General features: G+C 38.8%; 2 long non-coding RNA genes across 2 annotated transcripts in view; one reads left to right on the top strand and one right to left on the bottom strand.

Annotated features, from left to right (window-relative positions):
- Positions 1-17,407, top strand: part of LOC107318136 (uncharacterized) — a 185,974-nt gene that overhangs the window by 103,459 nt on the left and 65,108 nt on the right. The window contains exon 2 of the long non-coding RNA XR_014933288.1: positions 17,081-17,145. This is a non-coding gene — a long non-coding RNA (uncharacterized LOC107318136). The remainder of the gene's footprint in view (positions 1-17,080; positions 17,146-17,407) is intronic.
- LOC116653824 (uncharacterized) overlaps positions 4,951-17,407 on the bottom strand; it is a 47,443-nt gene continuing 34,986 nt past the window's right edge. The window contains exons 5-6 of the long non-coding RNA XR_004308302.2: positions 8,233-8,491; positions 4,951-5,382 (exon numbers count right to left, since the gene is read on the bottom strand). This is a non-coding gene — a long non-coding RNA (uncharacterized LOC116653824). The remainder of the gene's footprint in view (positions 5,383-8,232; positions 8,492-17,407) is intronic.

Here is a 17,407-nt window from a genome sequence, read left to right as displayed (position 1 = left end):
CAAATTAAACAGTAGTTTAGAGAAATTAAAAGCAGAATTCTCATTCTTCCAGTTTGTAGTATCCCAGCAACAGTGGGAAACCTTGCACACCCAGTGCTATTCAACGGGCAGGGTTATGGGGTGAAACTGGGGCTCCAAGCCCATCTCCATTCCTCAGCTGTTTTGGGATACTTGTCACAAGGCTTGAAGAAGCTAAAATGAGAGCAGAAATGGAAGGGGCTGTTCAGAGGAGAAGGCTCATTGTTAGGTGCCACTGGGGCATAGGCCAAGAGCCCCATTTGCTTCCCAGGCCCCTTCACAAAGCACTGCAGGATGAATGCAACACTGCCAACCTGCCCCAGTGCCAGCTTTAAAGGCGGCCTAAATGTGACTTTGCAGCTACAGAAGTCATCCACCCAGCTTTACCTGGGGATTCAGATGAAACGGTTTTCTTTCAGAACGTTAGTATTATTAACTGTTATTATTTCTTTAGATTTTATACAACAATGAAAGGGAGGCTGCAGCAACCCCTCCCATGGATCAAAAGAATGAGAGTTTCATTTTGAAAAGGCTGAAGAAATGTGCCATGAATACAGGGGGATGTGGATTCCAAACACCCTGAAGTCTTAGAAGCAAACAATTGTTCTTTCTTTCATTTTATTCATCCTCAAAGATTCAATACAGGTATCTCACAGTGTCTGGGTGGTTTTCACATCCAGGACTTTGTTTCAGGGGAAGGTGTTGAAAGATACCATAGGAACACTGAAACAAAAAGCACAACCAAGGGATTGGGACGTTGGCATTCAGGAAGTGCTGGTAATCTGGGAGGTCTGAGTTATCTCTCAATGGCACGATTTATTGAGCATTGGATCTTCTGCACTTTCTGAAAGTCAGATCCTGTGGAGGGGTCTTGGGCCAGTTCCCAGAAATCAGAATCCTGCTGCCAGTTGTTCAGGTACAAGGACAGTCCTCACCTGCACAATGTCTCTAACGACTTCTGGATTCCATGTTTGTCGGTCTGAGGATTACCCCAAAATTTACTTGAATGGTTACGTTTGTTACTTTAGTGAAGGACTTGATTTTGTTTTACAAAGGAGCTTCTTTCAGTCTTGGTAGGCACTTTACAATTAATGAGGATAATTCTTCAGTAGACAAAGTTGTCCATAAAAAGCTAGAAAAAGTACATACATTAACTCCGGTCTTGTGAATACTGTGGACAAAATACCAACTTCCTGGTTATACCTGGGCAAGTATTTTTTTCCTATGGGCCAATCTGAGAGACGAAGAACAGAAGCCCACTTCTCCAGCTTTTTGACTTCTGTTCAAAAACAAGAGTATGACTGAGCCTTTGTGCCCCATTTGAAATGCAAATCCCCCACTGCCTGGGAAGGAACGGGTTAATATGTTGTCCCCAAGCAGCAAAGCTACCACAGGTGTTTGCCCTCATTCAGGGATTACCATAGCCCAGGCATGGCAGGGCTCAGCTGGAGCGTATTATTCTGTCAGCAGGGGCAGTAGAAGGAAGAAGAGACCAAGTGGCGGGTCAGGCATGTCGGGTGAAGGAGACTTTAATTCTTCTTTTTTAGATGCCCAGTTATGTGAAGCCTTTTTAATTTCCCCAAGTAGCCCTCTCCCCTCAACCCATGAGGCTCTTTCAGTGTCCTTCCCTGACCTGTCACACTTCTCACAGTCATTTCATCTCATCATTTCCATCCTGTTTTACGTGTTTCAGTATGTCCCATTATTTCCGTTTTGGAAGCTTTAAAGTTAACAGACACAGCAGGACTGCAAAGGCTATTAGACACAAATTATCTTCTTCTTCTATTTTTTTTTCTGTTGCCTTTGCATGTAAAATACAAGTCCATTCCATTACAAGGAAGTACAGTTAAAAATTGACCTACATTTCTATTGAGTGATGTTTCACGTTGCACGGTGCTCAACTTATGGAAGGATAGGGCTGTTCAGGAGGTAGCAAATTAGTCTGAGAAGGGAAAAGTGTGAAGAATATGTAGTAAAAAATATAACAGACCCTTACATGTAATAAGACTTGTTCCTTAGTTTAAGTGAGATTACAATTAGGGGTAGGTAACACTCTGAGTTCTATTGTTCTTTCAGGTTTTTCTTTTTTCTTTTCTTTTCTTTTTTTCTTTCTTTCTTTCTTTCTTTCTTTTTTTTTTAAATGAGATAATTATAACTATTATACCCTGTTACATTTTGATTCATGCAAAAGACAAATAAATTACATCAGTAAGAATCTTATGTTCATAATATTACGATATGTTTCTGCTTAGGAAATTAACTGACTTTTTTCTGTAATACCATAGATTATAAGATTTGATGGTTAAAAGAGTGGGTCTAACTACTAGCTCTGTTAGTAAAGATAATGACTCTGGATATTTCTAGGTATGCAGTCACTGTTTGATCTCAGGAATTTATTCTCAGCATGATAGCTTATTCCTACCATTAACTGAGAAATTTAGGCATATATATTCATGTTTGTCTGGTTTCTTCATAGTGGCATTTATGAGGTGATCACCTGGCGTTTTTGAGCCAAAGAGATTCATTGATTTGTTTGAGGGAAAAGTGGGGATCTCTGACAGGTTGCCTGAATCTCAGCTTCCTCACTTGTCTCCTACATGCATTTATTTTCTATCTGTCCTTGTCTGCTGAGTAACGGGTCTAATAGTGCAATAGGGTAATGGAGCTCTTCAGAGAGGGCTGCAAGACTTAATCAGTGTTTGGAAGGTATTTAAGAGTCTGAGGTAGGAAGAAAATGCACTTTGTAGCTACTGAGCAACACTGCTGCTGAGAAATGACAGATGCATTTTGTTGTCTTTGTAGTTTTAGAATAATTCAGTGAAAGATCCAGAAGTTGAAGTTTGTAAAGTTTTTGGAGGTAGATTTTATTTATTTATTTATTTATTTATTTATTGTCTTGCAAAAGACAAAGGAGAACCCCAACAAGGCTGCAGGTGTACTTACACCTTTTCTTTGTGTTTGGCTTAGGAATATGTATAAGACACAATGTTCTGCAAATTTCATAGGCATTTCAGTGGTTTAAGGACTTAAGTTTATTGTTGTCCAGGTTGTTTTTTCTTCAAACTTCTTTATTCTGTTTCCTTTATCAACCTTTTCATAAAAGAAGGAGATGTCACATTTTGTTCTGGCTCTGATTTGATTACAAAAACCACTGCTAACAAATAGCAGCCGCTGTGCACTTAATCTCTTCTTAAGTACAATATTAAAGCTTACTCTCCATTCTGGGCACCTTTACACTCTCAAGTTTTCAGGAAGACTTCATTTTCCATGCAGTTATATTTAAATAGCAACAAAGGCCTGACCTCCTTGATGTTTGAGTTCAAAATTTGCCTTGAACCTAATAGGACTAGAACTGCCTCTTTCATCTCCAGGAGCTTCCAGGTAGTTTAATCAGCCCAAGGAGCCTTCATTCCTTGCTGGAGCCTCTTGAGGGATTTTGTAATGGAAATAGCTAGTAAGCAGCATAGCACTGGATTCCCATGAACTTATGAGCACAGGCTAGGAAAGTTTAAGCTACTGATGCTGGGGAATAGAAGAGCTTAAGGGATGGGATTTTTTACAAGTGGCATGCACTAATATCTGCAGAATATTCAGCCCAGTAGTTCAGTATCCTTTGTTGCAGATGAGGGTTAGGGATGGAGACAAGGCTGGACTTGGCACCCCAGTGCCTAAAGCTCACGTATACAGTTAATCAGCCACTTTGACTGTGCTGGCACTTAGAGTTGTTATTAGACCCATTATGATAATCTTTTACAGAGGCTGCTCAGCAGCGCTGTTTGGTCTCACCTCCCTCATTGAGTCATCCCTTCTGGAGGCTTTGCTTTCACAGCAATTGCAAGAGCTGTTTTCTAGAAGAAAAAGACACATCAGTCAAATTGCAGACAGATCTGTTAGGCTGGTTGTTGCTTCTTGATATGAAAATAATGGGCAAAAGGAAAAAGAAAAAAAAAGCACTAAGCAGAAGGTGTTAAAGTGTGGGATGGAAATTTAAATGTAGGGGAGACTGTAGAAGATAGAATTTCTAATTAAGTTTATAGAAGTATGTCAGCACTCGTTTAGATCTTGAGTTGCTTGATAAAAACAAGCATGTATCAGACTTCAGAGCAAAAACCCATCTTCTTATAGGGTATGAAAAATATTAATGCTCTGGTCAAACTACTGAATTCCTGCTCCCTCACATACCCTGACAGATATGTGCTTCACCTCCTGGTCGCTGTTCCTGCTATATATTGCTGCTGACTGTAGGCATCTACAGCATGAAGATGGTTTTTATATTAGTTAGTGTTTTAATTTGACAAGAAAAGATACAATGATATGTGGCTTGAAAATGAGAAGCAAAGAAATTCAGAATAGAAACAGGGTGCATACTTTAAACAGATATAATTAACCTGTAATACCTGGAGATGTAGTAGATTCTCTGCCATGGCAACTTAAATCAAGTCTTCATATCTTTTTCTAATGTTATAGTACAAAAGACAGTGGTAACAATGTGAGATTATTAGCTTATATGAAAAAAAGAGATCGGGCTGTAAGAGACAGTACTCTGCTCTTATTTTAGCTAAGAGAATTTACTCTTTTGTTTCTAGCTATAAAATTACACAGGTTACTTCTGTCAGTCCCAGGTCTCAGTTCTCTATGGAAACCTGCTTGATTCCATATGCTCTGATCCATGTTTAAAACAAATGTGTGGTGGAAACAGTGTGCAAAAGAAGCTATAAAATATTTAATCAGAAGGGAAGAGACGATCGTTGCTAGTTGATGACTTTGAAATTGCAAGCCTAGGGAGGCAGTTGATGATGTTCAAGGAGACCTGATATTTAGGTAACGTGTCCACCTCAAAAGGTGCATGTTGACACTGGAGAAATACATGTTCCACAGCATATAAGGCTCATTCCCAATCTGACCTGTCAATCAAATTCTAAGAGATAGACTCCTTGGAAATTATTTTTTAATGCAATTCATTTGCTTTGTGCCATAGCATTGCCATCTCCTGCTCCATGAAGTATGTTGCAGAGTCAATTCTTACCACTGGAAAGTGATAAGTTATGGATAAAGACTTGTTTGAAGGACTACATTTGTGTAATCTGCTTGCTCTCAGCTCTTGACTGTAGTTGTCAGTGTCTCTGCTTTGCCAGTTTCCTGGTTGGGAAAATTCTGTTGGAAGGCTGGCAGCTAAATCTCATGGATTTGATATACAAGAAAACTTTTAGTCTCTTGCCTCCATTAATAAACAGGCTTGACAGTGCTGAAATGGTTAATCACCACAATGTCCTCACCAAACCCTGTCATAATGCATGGAAACTTTACATTGTTCTGGTTTTCCTTGCCCTTTTCTGTAGTCCTTTCCATCACTTTTCTTACATCCTAAAGAAAAAAAAAATTAAAAAAAATCAAAATTGAGATTGAAATTCTAAGAAAGAGTCAGTATTTCTAAGGAAAGATAATAGCTGCTAGAAAAAAAGTATAACATTCACATTCTGGCAAAGCTGCGTACTGTGCCATGCATGTTTGCTTATTTCTCCTCAGTGCTGTTTATAGTGGGCTATTTCCTTTTTATTTTCAATGTGTTCCAGTTGGAAATTCCTCATTCTGAGCATTTTCTACTATGAGAGTCATGAAAATCTGGAAAAAGAAAAAAAGATGATGTGCCAGAATGGGTAACTTAATCCCACCCAATGACAAAATAAGGTGCTTGTCTCTGTATCTGTGAGCTTTATGAGTGTGTATATCATTTGTCAGTGCTGACATATGTATTTTTTCTGTTGCTGTTATACCTGGGATTTAGAAGGTAGGGAGACCTAAGGCTAGCGCAATCCTAGCTTTTCTAAAAAGCATTCCTCCTATAAAGAAATGTACAAATGTGTTCTTACGTATTTTAGTTGGTGACGGGATTTGAAAATGTTGCTTATTAGGACTGAAATTCTCTAACCACGCTGTTAATTCAAAGGACAGTCTGTGGCAGTATGATCTTTGGCTGAACGCTTCTAGGAATTGACTGGGACAAGGGATTCCAGAAAAGGGAGGAGATGACAGTTTTCTTTTGAGACTCTCAAGAAGAATTCTGGTATTGATGATCCCATTTGGGCAACTGTCTTCTAGGGTCTGGACTAGGATAGCTGATGCACTCCTTACATTCTGACTTCTGACAGCTGTCAAAAAGTAATGGTTTTCTGTTACTGCTGACACAGGCCAGATTCATACCAATGACTAAGAGAGGTGAAAGGCTCTGTATCCCATTAGAAATCCTCCTCTGTACATTTCTTCTGTTGTTAATTTTTAGTTATCCCTGAAAACTCACGCTGCAGAACTTCACTGGCACCAACTGATCATAAAATAAGAAGTGAGAAATTTAAGCACATCTATTTTGGGGGTAAGGGTGATTCTTTCAGTCTGATATTTCATTTCTGTGCTCAGATATGTTGCATAATTTTTTGCCTGTTTTGATAAATGAGTGGTATAACAGAGCATTCAAGTTTTATTTCCTACTCAGAGTTTTTTTAGGCATACCAAAGGACACAATACTAGAAGCTAGAATGTAATTACAGATTTTGCATCTCCTGTATGACCTGTCAGAGGGTCTGCTATCTCTTATAAAGCCATTCCAGCATATACTTAATGTCAATTTGATAGAAGTAATACTTTCATAGATTCTCTTTGATTGACACATTTAAAATGACATCAGTTCCTAGTTTTAAAATCTATTGTTATTAAGTTTCTGTTGCTATTTATGTTAGAAATATGTGCATGTATGTCAAAATAATATATCAACTTTGCTGATTGGCTGTGCCTAGATTGTGTTACCAAGGGAACAGAACAATTGCTTTTAATCTTTTCTAAATTGCCCTATTTGTTTGTTTCATATTTTATTTTCTAAAAGGAGAACTGGATGATTATTTAATTTTTTTTGGCCATTGGTATGTTCAGTTTATTTGATAAAATGTTCGTAGAAACACTTTTGTCGAGATTAAAAAGTAAACAACTAAGGATTATTTCAGATAAATATCTATTACTGTGTTAGTAGGAACACAACTAGCTTTTGGCTTGGTGTATTTAAGAGTTGTTGGCTATATTTTGAACAGCATAGAGTGGATTTATCTCTTTGCATGTAGCTCTTTTTAAATGATAAGATCTTCATGACAGTCAGATCCAGTTTAAGTGGGCCTGGGCAAGACATGATTTCTACACACACTTTTTTCCAAATTAATTGTTATTTAAATTCAGAGTAACTCTTCCAGAAAATTTATTTTTCCTGAAAATAGGGAACATAGGTTCAAGCATTTCTCTAGAAGATTGTCTAATGTAATTTTGTGTCAAAAAAATAACGCATATGAAGATGAGTGTCCCAATCTTTGCTGCTGGTTTGTCAGAGAAATTACAGTATCCAGCAAAGAAAAAAGGCAGCTCTGTATCCAGGCATATTTCCAGCAGCATGATAGATTAGATCTGTTAGCTGATTACATCAAAAGGGTTATAAGACCTAGTGTATGTGTTCAGGTTCTGGATGTATCATCATGCCTAATAGGATATATTCCAATAGTCTTCAGGGCAAAAGAAGATCAGAGAGATCTTACACCTGTAGGCTATTTTTAATTGATGGTAAAAGAAGATCAGAGAGATCTTACACCTGTGCAATGTTTCATTGTCCTTTGCTATATTATACTGAAATGTTCTGTAACTGTAAACTCAATAACATGATAAATACTGCATGCACAGTCCAAAAGAGCATGTACTGCAAGAAATTTTATTACCAAAGTAAATAAAACATTGTTGATATGACAACAATAGAGAGATTTATGTTGGGAAAGATCAACAATGCAAATACAGACTCGCCAGGTTCTACCCAAAGAATGAGAACAAACATTATATTTCAGCAAAAAGGAAGAAATGCACTTAGAACTCTCCTGGCCAGTTCTTCAGCTATCAGTTTTCACAAGGATCACAGTTTGTGTTCCCAACCCACTCTTTGATGTTATCTAACTATTGTATCAACTGTTTTCCTATAATATTATTTTGAAATGCCTTCCAAGGGCTGGTATGAATGTAAATAGTTAGGCATTTCTCCAAGTTCATTATGCCTAAAATACATAAAACAATTGCCTTATTTTTATTGAATAGACTGCAATGTATTACCACTTGCAGAGAATCAGATAAAGCAAGGTATCATGTGAAAATAATAAAAACTCCTTAATTGATTTTACAAATAGTATCACCCACCTGAAATACATGGGAAAACTGGAAGTTGGTGATGTAGGATGGAGCATTATTTCATGTTGATAAGGTGATCTGCTCGATCAGGAGATGTAACAGGAGTGAAATTCTGTGCATGTTCATTAAAAGTATAGTGAAACTTTATAACAAAAGATACATCCAATGACAGTCATAGAAATATGGAGTTGAATATGGGCTTGAATGGAAGAAGGATAACACGATCTCAGGGGAATTTTTAGCAGAACAGGAGCCCATAGGCCATGTCCTGTTAAGGAAAGAGCAAAGGAGGTGTCAGCAAAAAAAAAATTACCAAGATCTTCTAGAGTAACCTGAGGGTTATTTCACCACCTGAATGAAAGTTTTAGATACGATGGAACCCATGCTATTTGATTTCAAGGAGCAGGTGACACCTCCACCTAAGTCTGTGAAGTATTTTTTTGCTGTTAATCCTGGCCATAAGACAAAGTGGCTCAGGTAGAATATAATGCTATTCCCACATCAGTGAATGTAGTGAGTGTGGAAAACGATACAAACCTATCCCTTTCATGTTATAATATTAATCTGCACTGGCACAACATGAGTCCACTTTTACAACAAAGATTGGGCCGCGAATGGGAAAGGAACACATGTCAGCTATTCTCACAACAAATCTAAATAATCTAATCTGGTGTGTGGTCCTTCTCAGAAGCTTGTCCAAGTCTGGTTACAAAATTACAGGGTTTGTTTTATTGGTGGGATTTTTTGCTTGCCTGCTTGGTTGGTTTTGTTGTTTGTTCTTACTGGTAAAGACTTACTCTCCATCTTAGAAAAGGCTCAAGTTTGCAACAACTCAGTTCCTTTTAGGAATGTCAGTCAGAAGACCTCTTAATATTTTTGGGTGTCAGAATCTCTTTAATTGAAAGAACTCAGCTATATTCTGTACTTGAGTGATGTAACTTTTTCCTATCCTTTAAATGTACCAAGCACCAATCTTTAGCATACTGTGGGTTGGACTGACTGGCATCTGAACACTCTTTCTGAGTACATGTTCTACACTTTTAAAGGCAGCCAATTCCACCCCCTTGCTGTCTGACTTTTTGCAATGAATACAACATCCATGAGAGGGAGCAGAACAACAGCCTCATGGCCCGACCTGCCTGTGGGGACCACATCTGGCCTGGGAGAGTGGGAACAGCTGGGTGGGCTCAGCCCTCTCCTTCCACATTCTTTTCTGACTCTGCCTGTTTGTGGCAGCTGTGAGGGTGAGTTTAGAGACATGCTCCCTTTTGGATGTGAATCCTTAGATCACAGAATGGTGAAGAGAGAGTGGTCCTGCACTGTCATGGACTGCCCAGGGCGTTGGTGGAGTCACCGTCCTGGAGGTGTTCAAGGTATGTTTAGCTGTTGTACTGAGGGACATGGCTTGCTGGTGATATAAGGATGGTCAGACTGGATGATCTTGGAGGTCTTTCCAGTTGTGGTGAGTCTAATTCTAACTGGGGTATGAATCTTTAGATGTACATCACAGAGGCCTCTCATCAACTGCCATATGGCACTGTATGTAGGCTCTGCTTTCCTTGTATTCTAATTGGTATGTAATATTGCTTTGAATCTCTTTATAAGCTGCTGATTGCATGCCTGGATGAGGAGGTACTGTATCACTTGCTGAATTACTGCTTCCTGGCTGGCTCTGTCACCATGTTGTACCTTGCGGCACCATGACTGGTTGCCTTGTGTGAGGCCACACCTTGTTTGCTGTGTTCACTTTTGGGTCCTTCACTATAAAAAAAGACACTGATGCCCTGAAGTGTGCCCAAAGAGGGCTAGTGAAGCTGGTGAAGTGTCTGGAGCACAGGTCTTATGGGGAGCAGATGAAGGAAATTGGATTAGTTCAGGCTGAAAAAGAGGAGGCTCTGGGGAGACCTTATTGCGCTCTACAACTCTCTTGAAAGGAGGCTGTGGCGAGGTGGGGCTTGGCCTCTTCTCCTAGGTAACAGCAATAGGATGAGAAGTAATGGTCTCAAATTGTGCCAAGGGAGGTTCAGATTGAATATTAGGAAAAATTTTGTCTCAGAAAGTGTGGAAATGCACTGGCACAGGCTGCCCAGGGAGTGGTGGTGTTACTGTCCCTGCAGGTGTTAAAGAACCGTATAGATGTGGCATGATTTAATGGGCATGATGGGGATGGGTTGATGGCGGGACTTCATGATCTTAGTGGTCTTTTCTGACCTTAATGATTCTATGATGCTTGTTTGCTTGCAAAGTTACTGTCTGCTCAGGTGCCACTGGTTGAATCACAGCTTTGTGGCATGCCCAGACATGGCTTTGGGATACCACCACCACTTCTGAAGTGCATCTGCCTGGCTGCCAGTACTGCATGAGTTCAGGACTTGGTCTAGAAGCATGGAAAGCATTACCTTTATGGATTCAGGTTAATACTGTTGTGCAGAGTAGACTACAAAGCAGAGTCTATCTACTACCAAGGGCAATGGGTTGTCTATTTTTAACCTGGCATTTGCTGTTTATCACTTGCCCTGCCTTCAGGTTGTTACTGACTTGATGGATTCTTTTTCTTCTTGTGCAATTTGCTTTTGAGATGTCTAAAATTCAATATTATATTGAAACTTGGCTTTGTAACATCTCATCTACCTAAAACACCAGTCATCCTCATGCTGACAGCTGTAAAATACTGCCTGCTTGCCACTTAAAGCTGAAGGGAAAGGTGCTTTCAAAAACTACCTTCCCCTGCAGAGCTTGCTTTCTAAGACCTTGCTGTTGTCTGGTGGGCTGGACCAGGACTAGGTTTCTCCCACATCAGGGATTCATCTTGCCATGCCACATAGCAGCTACTTGCTAATTCTTCATCTCAGATTCTACTGCTGCCTTCAGAAAATCTGCCCAAATTTTGCATGAGGTGTAATGCCTTCAGGAGACAGAGCAGCTGGAAATTTGGTGTAAAACAATTAAAACCATGTGCTACTGTGGGGTGCTCACAGCAGGGATATATACATTCGTGCTTTTTTGCTTTTTGTTTTGTATTTTTTTTTAATACATATGTATGTGTATATATAAATGGTCTCAGTGTCACTACAGAGCATAATGCTTCAGGTTTCATTTACTACATATATCACAATCTGCTACCCACTCCCTCCAGTCAGGGTATGGTAAACCAAAATCTACATTCTGCATTCTAGCAGTACAAAAGTTAAAGGATTCCCCAGAGTTAGCATGCTGAAAGGCAAGGTAAAGTACCAAAGCACCAGGATAGCTTTTGTGGTTTATAATATGTCAATTTGTACAGTAAATAGGGTCTGTGTTTAATGCTCCCCTGCAGCGATGACTATTAATAATGAAAGGCCTTGAAAGGAACTGAACTTTCATGATAAAGTATTTCTGACAGCTAGCTTCTCAGCACAACAACTGTTGTCCCCAGAGACTCATTCAACATTCATTTGAATCATGGAAAAAGAAGACCAGTTTGGAAGATGTTTTTCTGGAGAGCAGAGGGGCACTTTGATCCTAGCTCAGATAACAGCTGCTCTACCTGGGCGGATTTTCGGGTAGATGTATCCTTCAGCCCAGGTAAGCCTCAGGGGAGGTGTCCGGTTGACCTCAAAGCTCAGGCAAGGCACCTGATACCTGAGGGAGGGTCTTTGAATGGGCAAGAGGACCTGGCATCACATTTTATCATTCTGTCAGTCTCGCGTTTCTGGCAAAAGGCAGTGTACACAGGAAGGGAACTCCTGAAGGGATTGAAGTCGCACCTTGGATTTTTTTTCCCATTGTAAAATAAAAATGGAGGCAGAAAGCCAAAATACTTTGATTAGATTTTGTCTGTACTATTGTGTTTTCTCACTGCCCTTAGAGAGTACAAAGCACTTCATTTGAAATCTATGACCCTGATTTCCCGAAGCTGGAGCAAAAAGCAAATACCTGATACTGGATAAATTTCTCAGTGGAAAATGAAACAGTTCAAAATGTGCCTGCAAGAGCTACAGTGATGGACATCATGGAAATCTCTACTGTAAACATTCAGTGATAGGTCTTGCAAAATGTAGCAAATTCTTTGGTGCTTAAGGAGGCAAAAACCCAACCAAAATTAATTGTATCCTTTTCTGGATATGATTACTGCATTTTCTTTTTTTCCATCGGCAGTAGATATGATGGTTCATGTAAATGAACAAGCAAAACATTTCAACTTCTTTGACTTTAGAAAAAGTGTCTGATTTTTTTGGTGTTTCTGACAAAAACCTACTTGTGAAAAGAAGAGACAAGCACAAAGTCCAGCCTTGCAGCCAATTTTCAGTGGCTTTAATGGGAACTTTTCTGGCATAAAAACCAGGGACAAGCCAGCTGCAGTGCACGCATACGGAGTCAACCTGTGGCTTCCCGCGGGACCGAGATGTGGCAGAGAGGCAGCAGGATATAACAGCCCTGCTTTGGAAAGTTTCACCTGCTGAAAGAGGCTATTGGGGAAGATATTTGAGGATGAAGGATTTCTGTGGTGCTTTTGTATACAGTTTACACAGCCGACCTTTTAAACTGCTAACAGAGTACAGAGCCTAGAAACATTCACAGTTACTCCTAAGTTAAGGGTTTTGTCCTGTTGAGCCATTACATTATCTGAGTCTAAACCAAAGAGTTTTCGGCTCTGAATAATTTAGGTGAGAGAGCTAGCCCTAGGCCAGGTGCTCTACTTATGCAGATGGTGAAATAAATTATTCAGAAAAGGAGACAGGTAAAACAGATGGGAAAGGACGCCAAAACAAGACACCCAGAGGGCAGCTGTTTTACAGCTCCCCTGCCAAGCACCTTACTTACCAGGAGGGCTGTGGTAATGAGTGAAGCGGTGGTATTGAAAATGAACTTTGCCTTCTTAATTCATGTGGTGGTCACAGGGGAGAAGGCTGCTGATGCCTGGAAGCAATCACCAGTGTTTAAGCCTTCGCAGCCTGTGCTTTAAAATTAGAGAGTGCATTCTCAAAGGATTTGCCCTATCAATAGGACAGAGGTTCCTAAATTATTTGATACTGAAAATGAACTTCAAGGAGTGGGGAGAAATACACTCCTCAAAATACTGACTCAAATCTGAATGACATTTTTCAAACAATTTATGCAGCCACATTGTTCAGTTTTGTTTTGTCTTTCCAGATAGATTTTTCATTCTGAATAAACTTGTACAATTTGGAGTTGATTTTTCAAGGCAGTTTGGGATTCTCACTACTTCTGTTTGTGGTCATATGCATCAATCTTTATAGAACCCATCATTTCAACTATGATAAATAAAGGCCTTTGATATTAAAAGTACTCATATAGTCCAGGAACTTATGGTGAAGCAATGAAAAGTTCTAAATTATCTTGCCATTTTTACTGACAAGTGAATATTCTGCTGGCTTTTACTGTCAGTCAGTGTTTAATTCTTTCTCTAATGACAATCGCCAACTTTACTGATGGTTGGCAATGAAAGATAAGTGTCACGAATGTATACAAAAGCTGACACAGTTTTTTTAGGAGGATAAATAAACAAATTACTGAATATTTGATTTTCTAAATTACATTCCCATAATAGAGAATCTACGTCACACAAATAACCTCTCTAGTTTTGAGGGAGTAAAGAAATTTGCCTTAGAAAGTGGCAATTTAGATGTATAGTGAGCCATGCCTGTATGTGCAGTTACACTTTCTAGTCAACAGGAGTTAGGTGCTTCCCTGTGCACTGTTTCAGTGGGGAGAACTTTTTTATGAAGATATCTTGCTTGCTTGCTTCCCTTCCCCAGGAATAAGTGGCAAAGGATACAAGCAGTGATAAAGAGGAAAAAGGGAAGGCGAAAGGAAAAACTTGAGCAAGAGAAAGGGAAACAGGTGAAAGATTTGGCTACAGAAAAGCACTGCATGGGAAGAATGCTTATGTGTCACACACTGGGAGATCCCCCTTGAATTTCTTCAGCCTTGATACCAGCATTGAAGTTCCCCTATTAGAAAACTGTGCCAAAGTTGCCACATCTGTGATATATTCCTGGAGAAACTGACTCACTGCAGGACCTTGAAAAGTTAATCTCTCTTTTCTGTATCTCTCCTTTGTTGTGTTACCCGGTGTGGCTGAGCCCTCTGAGGCAGAAGCTGTATGTCTGTATTTCATGTCTATGACACTTAGCATAATGACTCCTCAGCCTTCCTGGGGGTCGGGTGTAAGTGCAGCACAGATAATGCTGCCACGCGTATTCTTCTTGCAGAAAACACACTTGAATGTAAATCCAGTACAGCAGCCCCCTCCCTATGATCTTTATATTGTATTTCCATGCAGAAATGGTTCTGCGGAGAAAGCACATTCATATTGCAATATAGGTTATCGTAATAATGATTTCTCAGTTAAGGAATAATCTAAATCTGACAAAGACATTTTGAAGGCTCTTTCAGGTATAGGTTCTTCTTTTTTTTACCTAAGTCATGCATTTACAATGTTATGATAAATTGGGTGAAAGTGAATTAACAGCAAAACTCAGTGTGGCTACAGTTAGAATTCAAGAAAAAAAGTTAGGAAAGTGAAACTCGTTATTTGATCTCAAATATCTGTAAAGTTCGCACAGAAGGACACAAAGTTGCTCATTCAAACAGTTAATATTTTTCCATTTTAGCTTTACTCCAATGTAAAAGTTCTTCTCAAATACCCTAATCATTATTTCCCAAAGTACGTGCAAAGCAGCCTTCTTTGTCATCCTAAGAAAGTTTCTTTTGTTGTCCAATGCAAGTTCTAAAAAACATATTGTTATATATTCTTACAGTCTATGGTCTCTTCTCTGAGCTGACATTCTGCGTGTGCTTATCCAAGGTATTATGTAAGACCAAGAATCTCACTTTCTGGTTAGACGAGCGTGTGTGTTCGCTAAGGATGACACTCAGTCAATAAATCTTTTCACTTTCTCTGTACTTCCTTTGATCTCCAAAGAGGATTTTGCCATCCTCTTCAAAGAAAACAATATCCGGTGATGTCCATCTTTTCTGATTCCCTCTTCATGTCTTTCCTTCTTAGTGACCATCGTTGTGGCTTCTTGACTTCTTTCATTTGGTCGCTGACTGATACACTTGAAGTATTTACTCTTCTTTCATGTCTCTGTTTTGCCCACCGTTTTAATTAGACTTCTTTTCTGACTCTTTCTCCTAGAAATGCTGACATTTTTTGTATCTGTCCTCAGAGAGCTGTCCCTTAGTTCCACCTATCTCCAGCACTGCACCACTTCTCTTTTCTTCTCTTCCTCAACTGTGTCCCCTGCCATCATTAGCAAAGTTCCTTTATTCTAGTGGCATCTTGGATTCCTTTTCTTCTAGTCTTTTTCTGATCCACCTCATAAAAAAACATCCTCCTGGGCAAAATTCTGTCTCTTTCTCATGTCCTGAGTCTTTGTTTGTTTGTTTGTTTTTACCACTGTTGTTCATACTGATCTCTTCTTTCCACACTCTTTCCCTATGTTCACTACATTTTACTAACTTAATGATTATCTTTCTCATCTGTGTGCCTGTCTGTTCCCTGTGCCACATTTTTCTTCTGAATAAGTCTTTGTTACACAGCAAAGATACCCTGTGTAAGTGCTACTGAGAAACTGTTTTCAAATCATGTAATCACTTTGCAATTCCCTCTATTCAGTCTAGTTCCTGTTTACTTTGAGTTCTGATCCGAAAGGAAAAAAGAAAAAAATATATACGTATATGTCTGCGTTAGCAATTTGAGTTAAATTATCCAGTAGTTCGAGGAGAGGGATTGTTGTTTCAGTTCATGAAAATGTTTTTCTCTTTTCTTATCAGGTTTTATAATCAGTAAATGAGAAAGATCACAAGTGTCATCTCCCAAGTCCTGGGGCAGTATGAGGCAAAATGAGAAAGCTATTCTGTTAGAAATTGCTTGCTATGTCAATGCAGATAAAGGATTTTTCATTTAGTTTGTTGAAAAACAGTATAATCTACATAGAAAAAAATAACACAACTAACAATTCTGAATTAGCACAGACTGTGGGAGAACAAGGATGTACCAGTAAACACTCACCTAGTAATCAATGAAATAGAAAAAATAGTTCTGTTGGGCTGAATTGTAATTAGTAACAGAACTGACAAAGGTGTACTTTAAATCTTGAGAAATCTGAGCAGTATCTTGGAAGTTTCTCCAGAAAAGCAGATAATGAATGACTTCACTGCATTGAAGGGTGTAGTTATCACCTACAATGACAAATGTATCATCACAGATATAAATTGACCTTTTAAGTTGGCTTTGTGTAGGTAAGATGTAATTACCTGTTCTCAAACCATCCTTAGTGTCTAATTCAATTTTTACAGTAGTATTTGTGGTGAAAAAGTGTCTTATGCATAATTTATGATCTTGATCTATTAATTTAATACATTTTCAAGAGCCTGAAACTTTTGGCCTTCATCTGCGAAAGAGAAACTGTGATCTGATGCATGGCTTAATATCTTTTTCCAAGTGTCCGGCAATTTAGAGGATCTGGTTTTCTATAAATCATGAAAACAGAATTTTTGGGAGTCTGTTTCTATTAAGATGAGTGAAGTTTCTGCTGACAAAGACTGTTTTTTTCACTAGTAAAGTGTATAGTGACTATTGCTTTAACAATAAATATGATCAACAGTATTACCAACACAATTAATGATTTAGATTCTGGTTTATCCCAATGCAAGTGCTTATCATAAGTGCTTTGCACAATAGTGAAGTTCATCTTAAAATATTACCTTATAGACACAAGGATTAATTACTGAAACTCTGCATTCAAATGTTGAAATTTGAACTAAACCCCATTTTGCAGGAAAGTTGGAAGTTGGCATTATTCTTTCTAACCTTTTTTAATTTTCCTTTTTTTTTTTTCTTTTACAGAGATGGAAATGCACAAGGATATGTAAATAACTTTTCCTGACTCTTCCTGACACATTTCAAATTAGGTAAGTAAATTTAAATGAACATATTTGTTTGAGTGAATCCCTCTGGCCAAGATCTTTGATTATGGTGTATTTCTTTCTTGAATCCTCTTTTCATGGATGAAAAGCTTTGTGCATTGCAAGAACCAGTTTTTTAATCAGCTAATGTTCTTATCAGTTATTCCCTAATATGGTATAATATAATTGGTGTGAAATACCAGGAAAAAAAAACAACAATCTCTTTGTTGGCAGCAGTAGGCAAGATTTGCAAAGTAAACTCCAGTGG

The sequence above is a fragment of the Coturnix japonica genome, chromosome 12 (genome assembly GCF_054131305.1).
Source record: "Coturnix japonica strain WE chromosome 12, WE-NBRP24, whole genome shotgun sequence".
In the NCBI taxonomy this organism is placed as follows: domain Eukaryota; kingdom Metazoa; phylum Chordata; class Aves; order Galliformes; family Phasianidae; genus Coturnix; species Coturnix japonica.
This window is presented reverse-complemented; position numbering and strand designations above follow the sequence as displayed.